This window comes from Hylobates moloch, unplaced genomic scaffold, assembly GCF_009828535.3.
Source record: "Hylobates moloch isolate HMO894 unplaced genomic scaffold, HMol_V3 SCAFFOLD_9, whole genome shotgun sequence".
NCBI lineage: Eukaryota > Metazoa > Chordata > Mammalia > Primates > Hylobatidae > Hylobates > Hylobates moloch.
Window position 1 is genome coordinate 76,191,201 of NW_026652284.1, and position 10,960 is coordinate 76,202,160.

At 42.7% G+C, this 10,960-nt stretch overlaps 1 long non-coding RNA gene across 1 annotated transcript; it reads right to left on the reverse strand.

Annotated features, from left to right (window-relative positions):
• Nucleotides 1–404: 404 nt before the first annotated feature.
• Nucleotides 405–1,324, reverse strand: LOC131384293 (uncharacterized). The gene is made up of 3 exons (XR_009214991.1): nt 1,216–1,324; nt 923–978; nt 405–496 (listed from the first exon to the last, which is right to left on the reverse strand). It is a non-coding gene; the product is annotated as an uncharacterized LOC131384293 (long non-coding RNA).
• Between the last annotated feature and the right edge of the window lie 9,636 nt (nt 1,325–10,960).

Sequence of the window (10,960 nt, forward strand, 5' to 3'; positions counted from 1 at the left end):
TTTACTGATTTTACTTTAAACACTGTTGGCTAAAACGACAATTTATCAAGACTGTTTTGCCTAGCAGTTGGGGATAATTTATTTTCCCGTTGAAGGGTTTGATATTTATTAGAGCGGCAGCGGGCCGGTCAGCAGAGATCCACACTCCAGGGGACAGGCTCTGAGACCAGCTTCATGGCCTCTGCTCCGCCCTCTCCCGCTCCCAAGCTCCTAAGGCAATTCCAAGCTGGTGCCTGAGGATGCTGAGGGGAGAGACAACTGTGGGGCTCTTTCTTTTGGGAAAAGGAAGCTCAGGGTGTTCTGCTTCCCTCCGCTGGGAAGCTGGACCCACAGCTGTGAAGATGCATAGCCAGTAATCCCAGGGGGAGAGGTGAGCCCCCAAAGCCTCTTCTCATCGGTAGAGTCTCCGAGATCCCTGGTGTGCAGACGAGGACTCATCACAGAAATATGTGTATCTGTACAGAGAACTCGCCCAACTTCAGAAGCCAAACAGCATCTGGTTACAAGAGATTACTCAGGTAAGTTGGGGGCTGTTTGAGAAGTGGAGAATCCCAGACCTCTAATGCCAACGGGAAACACCGCATCTTTGTAGTGCAGTCAGAGTGCCTGGCAAGGGTAGGCTTTTAGTAATAATTTACTGTTGAGGCAAATGAATAACTGAAAGAAAGGAATTTGAGTTTACTGTGCGCCTGGCACTGTACTAGATTTACATACATCATTTTTGTTTCATCCTTCCGATAACCCCAAGGATGAGTATTGGTTTCCAATGGGCTCTGGGAAGTTCTGTAAATTGCCTATATTTGACAGCAAATAAGTGGGAGAACCTGGGAACAAACCCAGATCTGTCTGAAACCATGCCCTTCTGATGCTTCATACCACTTCCCTACCGAAGGAAGGCCGTGGAAAGCTGGCCCGGACATACCAGTGTGGTGCCTGGCGTCCCCTCCACTAGAGTCACTCCTTGAATTAGGGCATTATCTGTAACAGAAATATGTTATCTAAGTAATCCATTAGCACTCAGGCCACATCAGTAGGAAGGGATTTTAAATTTTTTGCTTTTCCAGAGTGGAAGGAATGGGACATGGCACAGCTAAATTTTGATGCTTCAAGTTTACACACTTGTGGTGTTGAGAGTGTAAGGAGGAACCGACTTAGAAAATGCTGTTGTGTGTGGGTCCGCCACACACAAGAGTGAGAGCATATGAAAACACACACCTGCAGGAGGACGAAGGGAAAGAGAAGGTCGATGGGCTTTCATGCCCCCATCACAGCTGATGCACCAAGCTTCAGGTGCTGGGAGATCCGAGGTCTTAGAAGTTTCCAAACATTTGTGGTGGGCCCATTATGTGCTAGGCACTGTGCTGAAACTAAGGTTATAAAACCAGATCAGATAGAGTCCCCATGCCTGAGGAGCTTACAATATTTGCCCCTGAGAAGTTGGGGAAATCCGTAGCTTGTCAGGGGAAGGAAAAACTCATGGAAACAACTTGGGAAAAAAAGAGGAAGCAGGTTAGGAAAGGAGGTGAGGGGAACTGAAGATGGAATTCGGCTCCTCCCAGGGCTCTGTGGAGGCACCACAGCAGTGGCATCTGCCCAGGCAAAGGTAAAGCCCATCCACTTCAGAGCAGCTTCGTCTTTAGAAAGGAGGCCTCCAGGCTCAGCCAGCCCTCAGAACCCACTGGCTGGTAGAACCTTCTTATTCCCTAGGAGCTCACTTGAGGGGATGAAAGATGGGTGAGGGAAAGGGATTGCACTCCCCTTCTTCCCAGCACAGAGGAATTTGATGTTGGCACTAACCCAGAGGGAACTGCCCCTTTGTCTATCAACTCTACTTTCTCCTTTGCTATCTCTACAGAGTAGCCCTCCCTGTGTGCTCTTCACTCACCCACCTCACTCCTCAGCCTGGACTGTGTAACACTGCCATAAAGAAATGAGGTGGGGAACATGCCTCCACTGTAGAGTGAACTGCTCAGAAAACAAATTCACTGAGGGATAGATTCCACTTTGAGAACTTCAGGGGAGGCTTATTTCGGACTTGCAGTGGTGGGAGATTGACAGCAGCCTGAAGGACAAGCAACAGATGGTGCCGAAGTTCCACCGCTGTTGCGTCACCATGGAAAGCGGTTGCAACACCCAAATTGACCAGCAGTTCATCAGGGCCCTGGCCCCCGGGCCTCCCACTGTGGCCAATCAGCTCATTGAAGGACCCAGTTCATTGTTTTGTTGAGTCCACCATGAAACAAAATTCTTTCCAGAGCCTTGATTAGCCTTATTAGAACTCATAAAACTTTTTCAGTCTGTCCAAATGTCTCCATTTTCTTCTAGATATTTGTGGCTGGGGGTATTTTTGCTGTCCGTTTTCAATTAGTAAAGAAATGCAGCAAAAAAATAAAAAGAAGAGCAAATTGGAATCTGGACGCATTGCTTCTTAATACCGTGTAAAAAAAATTGTGACAGAGGAAGGGGGTGAGATATAGAAAATACTTCCTCTTTTTCACATTCCAAGACCAAGTCAACCGCTGGCTTATGGAATGCATGTCATGCCATTCCATGACATAATATGAGCCTTTTTATTTTTATCACAAACTGAAAATCTTGCTGATAAATGCCAATATGTATTAGGATTCTTCCAATTTCCTGGCCTGTGTGTGGTCATGGGCTGTATGCTATTCATTAATGATAGAACATTGACCTTGGCTGTACTCTAGGTTCACTGAACAGTTCCTTAGGGCCCGGCAGAGCACAAGACATTTTTGCCAAAGCTGTCTCCGCAACTCTTCTTCACCCTCTTAATTTAAAAACCCATGTGTATTTTAACAAAAATATTATCCATCTGTTTCTGATTCATTTACACATAACTGACCAAATCTCCTCTTCTCAGGGCTATCATGTCCCATAGGCTCTGCATTGGTGTATAATACCATGTTGAACCTTTCTTCCCTGAATATTAAGGCTTGTTTAGCCAAGAGATTACATGCTCCACTCCCCAGGATTGAAGGGGTGCAGTGGGAGGGTCCAAATTCCAAATCCCTTGGTGCTTCAGTCCACTACAGGCTTGGCAAAATGTCTCCACTTGTCCACAGTGCTGACTTGATTGAGCTGTTATTGCTATGATGTATGAGTGTGAGTGTGTTTGTTTATGAGTGTATGTGTGTGTGCATTGACTGGTGGTGATTGAACATATTTGTGACATTAACTCAGACTAGGGGTAGGCTTCACTTCTCTGTAGTCAGATCAACTGGCTGACTTAGTGTGAGACTGAATTGAATTCCTCCTATGACTTCCACTGTGCTGGGTTTTATCCACCTGTCAACCAGGAACAGAAAAATGAGAAGAAAGCCTTCTCAAAAACAAGAGGAATAATTCAAGTTCTGGGAGTTCTCCCAGCATTCTTCGCTTCAGGCAGCTTTATTCTCAGTTGGGAAGAGGGTATACAGGAGACCACTAGGTCAAGTCCACTCTCAGCATGGACAAGTGAGAGAAATCGTTGCTATTACTGCAGTTGTGTTGGATACTGGCATCATGCCAATCCACCCAGAGCTTCTCCCAAACTGGAAGCCACAAGAAAAGACCTGGGCCTCCTAAGGCTGTCCTCACAGCCCAGACAAGAGTTGGCATGTCAAATGATGAATGTTTTCTCTACCTGTTCCACAAGAGCTAGATAGGGCCATCTACATCTAAACTCTATCAAACCCAAAACTTGCTTTTAAAAAAGTTCATTGAAACCTTAGTTATTCAGCATTCTGCTACTTCTGACAATATTCACCATGATGAAATCAATTGCTTCTTCCAATCTAGTTTTCTTTAATAAGTCTTATTTTTATAGACTCAGATTAACCTATTTCTTCATTATTTTTATTACGTTGTGAGCCATATAGAAAATTTAACACAAAGTTACATTTGTGGAGTGACATGAAATATTTGGGCTTACAAGTTGAGTGTGGAAAAAATGATTTCTCAAAATCGAGCTCAACACTATCTCCTAACTTAGTAAACAGACACTAGGTTAAATAAGGAGAATAAACTTTATTCTGGAAGTACAAGAGGTCTGAGTCTACTTGAGTGTTGTGGGATATGTTGCAAGTGATCTGTAGTTAATAATAATTAAAGTACTAAAGTTTGTGAATAATTCACTTTTAAATAAAACTTAGTGGTAGCTTCAAGGTAAGCCCTATAATAATGCCACTTTAAACCACCACATTCTCTGATATGCTTTATTGAGTTGGAGCGAAAGGGTTCATGTTACTTCAAGGACCCCTAGGATAGTGCATAGGGACGCAATGGGAATGTGTCCTGCATGTGAACATCATCCATCACTCATGTTACGGCAGAAACAGTTGGGAACCTCTACACTCAAGGTCTCAGTACATGTCATAGTTGGAATCGTGAGGCTCTTTCTCACTTTTTAATGTAGAGGGATTTGATTTTTAGCCCTTATTATTATGTAAAGCAAGATCACACTCAGAAAAAGATATTTAAGGGTTTTACTGGCCAAAGTGGCATTCCTGTGCAGTGTGATCTTGTAGTAAGGCAGAATTAGGAAACAGTGCTGGCATTAATAAATTCTCCTTTCTCTCTCCCTCCCTGCTTGCGTGTGTGTGTGTGTGTGTGTGTGTGTGTGTGTGTGTGTGTGTGTGTGTGTGTGTGTGTGTGTGTGTGTGTGTGTGTTCATGTGTACAGTTGATTGATTGGTTGTTTAGTGTAGAAAGTGAGTTACTGGTTCTGTGAACCATTGGCACAGCTGTGTCTGAGATAAGATTAGGAAAAGCATCAGCCACTCTGCAAATGGCACTAGATGGAATGCTAATGAGGCCAACGTCATGACTTCATGTTCAATCTGTGTACTGAGACTACTTAATTTATACTATAGGCATGACCTGTGGGTTCCCTAAACCCCATCCCCATACCAGCCACCAGCCAGTGTCTCCTAAATACATGCTATGGTCACAGTCTGGACCAAAAGATCAAATGTGACAATTGTTATGGATCTCTGAGAACCTCGGTGCTCCTCAAACTCCTACTTAGAATCAAAAACACTTACTGCCAAGGATATAAAGAATAGCTCCCTGCAGTGGCATTTTAAAACTTTCCAGTCTCTGGATAGCTATGTAAATCTGCCTTGCAGACTGAGAGTATACAATGCATTCAGATGAGGAAGGAGACCACGCAACTTTTCCAGGCCAATGGGCAGGGCCATTTTATCTGTTTCTTCTTCCAGCATGCACTCATCACCTCTGTTCTTTACTACCATCTGACATTGATACAGAGGCCGTGCTTTTAGATTTTGACAAATTTTTACCATAATCCACTGGTCAAAAGAAACCTTGACAGCTGCCATTCCTCCTTTTACCTGCAACCATTAATAAACAAAAATACAGGGTAAGGTTGAGTATGAGTCCCAAATGTCCCAACCAGCTGCTTCAGGTAAACTTTGCCTTTTCTTTCACTTCCCCAGTCTTCCCTCTCATACCTATACTTCACCTTAACTACTACCACTTTCTTCTCTCTCTCATGTTATTACCAGTTCTAGAGTTTATCAGTCCAAAAATTGTCAACTGCTAGTAGCAGAAATCCAATTCAAACTAGCTAAAATATCAAGGAATTATGTTGGCTAAATAGCTGGAAGTTCAGAGGTAGAGAGGTTATTCTCATGGTCAATTCAGGCCTCTATTTCTCTGTAAGTCTCTGCTCTCTTCCATTAATTCGTTTTATCTAAATCTGACTTCCCTTCTGGCCATAAGATGGCAGCCAACAGCAAGAGGTAGGGGATCACCCGTCCTTATTCACATCCTTTGAAAGAAGAAGCTGACTTCTGTTCTACTCTCCCAAAGACAAGGAAGAACTTGCCTGAAGTCTCCAGTAACCCATTCTTAGACCAGAATTGGGTCATATGCCCATTCCTGAAGCATTCACTAACAAGTGGATTAGATTCTTTAGCTGGTTTCAATTAATTGAGTCTTACCACTGAAGTTAGAGATGGGGTAACTTCCCCTAAATCCTATGAACAAAACAGAGATGTCACTGTGAAGAAAGGAGAGAATGGATGCTGGATAGGCCATCGACACTGTCCAACAGATTGGGTATGTTCCCTTTAACTATTTAGATGACACATTGGTATAACCCATGAATAAGAAATAACTAATTTTGAAGCTCCATTCCATTGCCTTTTTGGGTTGTGGAGGCTCCAGAGAGCTTTGTTTGACCTAGGGGGACTACATCTGAAGGTATTCTGCTCCTATGGGCTCATTCCCTTCCCATAAGGCAGCAGTTACACGATGAAGTAAAAACTAGGCCTGAAAGCTTCTCTAAAGTTAGCTCCCTTCCTGGAGAATTGGCCAACTCTACATTCTCATATCACAAACCATTCAAGCCCCTGCGTGCAAACGCCTCACTCCTAGTATTTCAAAAGGCAGACCATTCCTCAGATGGGGAAGGCAACTGGGCAGAGCACAGGCACATGGCTCACATTTTCCTGCTCACGATATTTTTTCCATTGACTCAAGCCACAGCTGCTTCTTGAAGGGCCATGTTTGCTGAGGATGACACAGACTGTTTCTGATCTCTGAAGTACTCATCTTCAGATTGCCCAGTGTGATATAACCTCTTTGGAATCAAACTTCTGTTGCCCTAAATGCCCTTGTGAGTCTAAAACAGGACCTGCAGTTGCAGAACCATACATTAGCATGTAGACATAGCAGTTTCTTCCAAGCAAAAGAAGAAAGAAACCAAGATTGTTATCACTGATCCCTTGGCATTGGCTGGTCCAGAGTTGCCCTCACTCAACTAATTCATTCCTTATGCTCATATCCTGTAAGATTCCAGAACCTATCCACCCTTACCTCATCTACATCCAAGAACCCATATACAAGCCCAAGTCTATCCTCACAAACTATGACCTAGAAAGCCTTCCTGCCTTGTTCACAGCCCTACCCTGACTGCCCTGATCTATTACTGTAGTCAACACCAGCCCTCCATCCTTTACTCTGCCAAAAAAAAGTATTTCAATGCTACTATTCTTGGATTCCTGACTTTCACTTGAGCAAATCTAACTCCAGTTCTGTTATTTCAATCTAAAATTCCATTCAGAGTACATTAGTTTGCATAATTGAAAATACCACACAGAGTGGATGTAAATGTGGCTCCATCAATTGCTAACTATGTGAACCTAAGTGCGTTGCTGTTACTCCTCATCATGTTGTCAACATGTATTTATTAAGGGCCAACTATGTGTCAGACAGTGTGCTAAGCTCTAAGACTAAGCTCCTTCATCTATCAAAAGGAATTAATAAAACATCTCATAGGGTTGTTATAAGAATTAAATGAGATAATACATGTCAAATTCCTAGCACAATGTGAAATGTATGGGAAACATCCATAACTGGTGACTTGAGTAGCTGTTATAATTACTGAGAAAGCACCTGGTTCATCTGCTTCCCTCTAAAATGTGATCCATCTGAGGGCTTCAGGAGTTCCTCAATCCCTTCTTCTGCTTTCATTTCAATCTGTCATGCTCCCCAGATATCTTACAGATATGGATTGGGCAGCTGCTTAAAATGGGTCCACTGGTGATGTCAACACAATCATGTCCCCACACACAGAGCTTGGTGCAGGCACAGGGCTTAGCCAACAACAGGCTCAAGTCCCAAGTGCCATGTCCCCGGTTTGCCCTGGAGTGTGAGTGTGCTGTGCCTGTGTAAGAAGTGCACATGTCTTTAGCCATAAATGTTGCAAGGCTGTTATAAACCATGAGGTCTGGTAATACCAGCAGCAGCTTATCAGATTTCGAATGTACCACTTTCTTCCAGGTTTCCAGATGCTCTTTATTCATTCTGTCTCTCTCCCCGCCACCACCAACTCTCCTCTCCTTTTCCTCATTCTAAAATGCCCCATATTGTTTACTTTAATCTAACAATTTGTAATTAAGTTGAATATAACTTCAAGAGTGGGGAAAAACAGCTAGAAGTGTCTATTTAGAGGAGAAACAGGAGTGGAAATTTACCACATGCCTCACTGTGCCAGACCATTCATTGGTCACAGGCAGACTAAATGAAGGTGACTCAAGGCTCTTCAACTTAGAGGAAAGAAATGGACGAGAGGATCTGACTTAATATCATTACAAATTTACAACTCATTTTCAACATGTTTCTCAGTGTATAAGATCTAGTCCCTTAACAAAAGCAAAGACCTCTATTAAGGGGGCCTGCTTACTAGAAAGCACACATGGTCTCTCTACTGCAGGGGAAAATCCCTTCTCCTAAGACAAAGTCTATTTCTGCAAAAACAGCAATGGTTGAAGAGTTACTACTAGAAGAGATAATCTATGTAAGTGGCTCTTTCTTTCCTAACTTATCTCTTCCTTTGTAAAATGGAAATTAAAACACAGCACCACCTCTGTTCTTTAAAGGACCTCAAGGGGGGCTACCGATACTATCTTCCCCTCTAGCCCATCCTGGTGTTTTAGAGACTGTGCTTCCTAAGAAAAGTCTTAAGATGATGTCTGTGTTAAGGCAACACGACCCTTGGAAGGAATATCATAGAGAAGTCATCTGACTGGGAAGTTATTCATCCCATTAAGTGATTGCTACTCCATGGCAAAGGGCCAATGAGTGATGAAATCAGACACAGGGCAAGGAAGCCAGGAGCCCGAGCACCTCTGCCTGGAATGGCGATGTCACACTCAGAGTGCCAGCAGACAGAGTTGTGAAGAGCATTATAAGATGCTAGGGGAAGAGCAGCAGACAGGGGAGTTGTGTTAAAAGGATGGGAGAACAGGATTTGCAGAATTCCATTGGGCTTTTCTGATTCTTATGACACATGAAAGCCACCCAGGAAGAATTTAAGCCACCAAGTTTGTGGCACTTTGTTACTACAGCCCCGGAAAACTAACACAGATTTTGGTACTGGAAGTGGGGTGGCTTAAAACAACAGAAAAATATTGCCTCACAGTTCTGGAGAATGGAAGTCTGAAATTAAGGTGTCTGGAGGGCCATGCTCTCTCTGAAACATGTATCCTCTTTCTAGCTTCTCATGGTGGACATCAATCCTTGGCATTTCCTTCAGCTACGTCACTCTAATCTCAGCCTCTGTCATCACATAACATTCTCTTTGTGTGTCTTTGTCCAAATTTCTCTCTTCCTGTGAGGACACAAGTCACATTGATTACAGCCCACCCTGATAACCTCATCTTAGCTTGATTACATCTTCAAAGATCCAAATCCTATTTTCAAATAAGGTTATATTCATAGGTCCTGAAAGTTAGGACTTCAACAAATGTTGTTGGTTTTTTGGCAGGGGGACACAATGCAACCTCCAATCAACCCCCTAGTAGACCATGTCATAGGTCCTCAGTTGACTAAACTTAGGAAGTGGCCACTGAGAGTATACTTGATTGAACTTCCAAAGACTAACTTGTGAGTGTAAATGCCACATCAGGCAATGAAAATTGATGCTGGATATGGAAGCCCTCCAGGAGTTGGGCAAGTTCCTCTTACTAACAGCTTTCCAGGCTCTCATGAAAGTTTGGGGAGCTGTAAGAGAAACCAGGGACCTTTGGCTGCTAGTGACATGAAAGTTGTGAAAGTGGTGCAAGGTATCAAATGGTTTCATAGGATGCTGAATACTTTATTCCCAGCAGGCAGTTTGATCTTCTCTGGAACTCAAAACACTGAATTTCCCAAGACACTAGAGAGAAATAATCACAACTTTCTGATGTACAAATCATTCTGGCAACAAATTTTCCAAAGAGCAAAGGATCCAGGATTCTTTTTTGCTGAAGCAAATCTAAATGATGACACAGAGAAGCACCAGGACATTTCTGTGTCTGTCATGGAAGAGGATTACATTTCTACATCTTCTCGTTCAAGGTTTTCAGGTGCAATCATTGCTCTCAGTTTGACTATTTCCTCTCCACATACAGGGGGCTATTCAGAGACTCCTTTGGCATCTGGCAACATGGGTTTCATGACCACAAAGTAAAAACGAAATAATGCACATACCAAAACATAAGCACATTTTAAAGTGCACTCAGCCTCAGATTCCAAACTCAGCGACCCTGCATGATTTAACAAAGGGGGAAGCCAGACTCCTGTCCCACAGGGGGAGAAACAAGGCCTCCAAACTGACAGCTGCTATCATTCCAAAGCAAGTCATTGTTTATAAATGAATATTCTTTGTGATAAATTATTGAATTACATGAAAATTCTATGATTGCCTGTTGCTGCCAGATTTAGTTTTGGTCTCAAAAGCCAGCATGGAATGTACTAGAGACAGACAGCAAAATTAAAAACTGCTGTCCTTTCTCATAAAATTCTCCAAATTCTCAGTCTCCCCCAAACTTGCAATATGAGTTCTGGATTTGGACACCCACAAGACCCTTCAGAACACTTACAATATATATGGTTTTAGATTAGAGACACTTTGGGTCATTCTGAGAAAAACGTAGGCACAAATCACAGCCCATGATTTACTTTATGATAGCTAGTACTCAAAATCGAAAAGTAAAGAGAGCCATGGCTTTTCATAAATATTCACTATGTGGCAGGCATAGTCCTGGCTGCTTTACACAGTTATCTCATTTAATCCTCATAGTATCCCTAAGAGTTCATTATTAGACCCATTTAGCAGGTGAAAACAACTGATGCATGCAAAGGTTACGTGATTCGCCTAAGTTCACACAGCAGTAAATTGAGAATGCCAGGTCTGGCAGCTGGCATTTGATTCCAAAACTCATACTCTTTCCTCGATAGCACACTTGCTCCCACCACAGCTTAACAGATAACTACATCTGGTACTAGTATTCAAAGAAAAATACTGTGCAATTTTCTAAACTCTGACTCTTTACATACTATTTTTCAAATAGGCCTATTTTAGAAAAAAAAACACTGAAGATGAAAAAATTATTATCATTTTTGATTTGTCTTTTCCTTTGGAATAGATTTTTCCTCCTCCTCCTCCTCTTTTT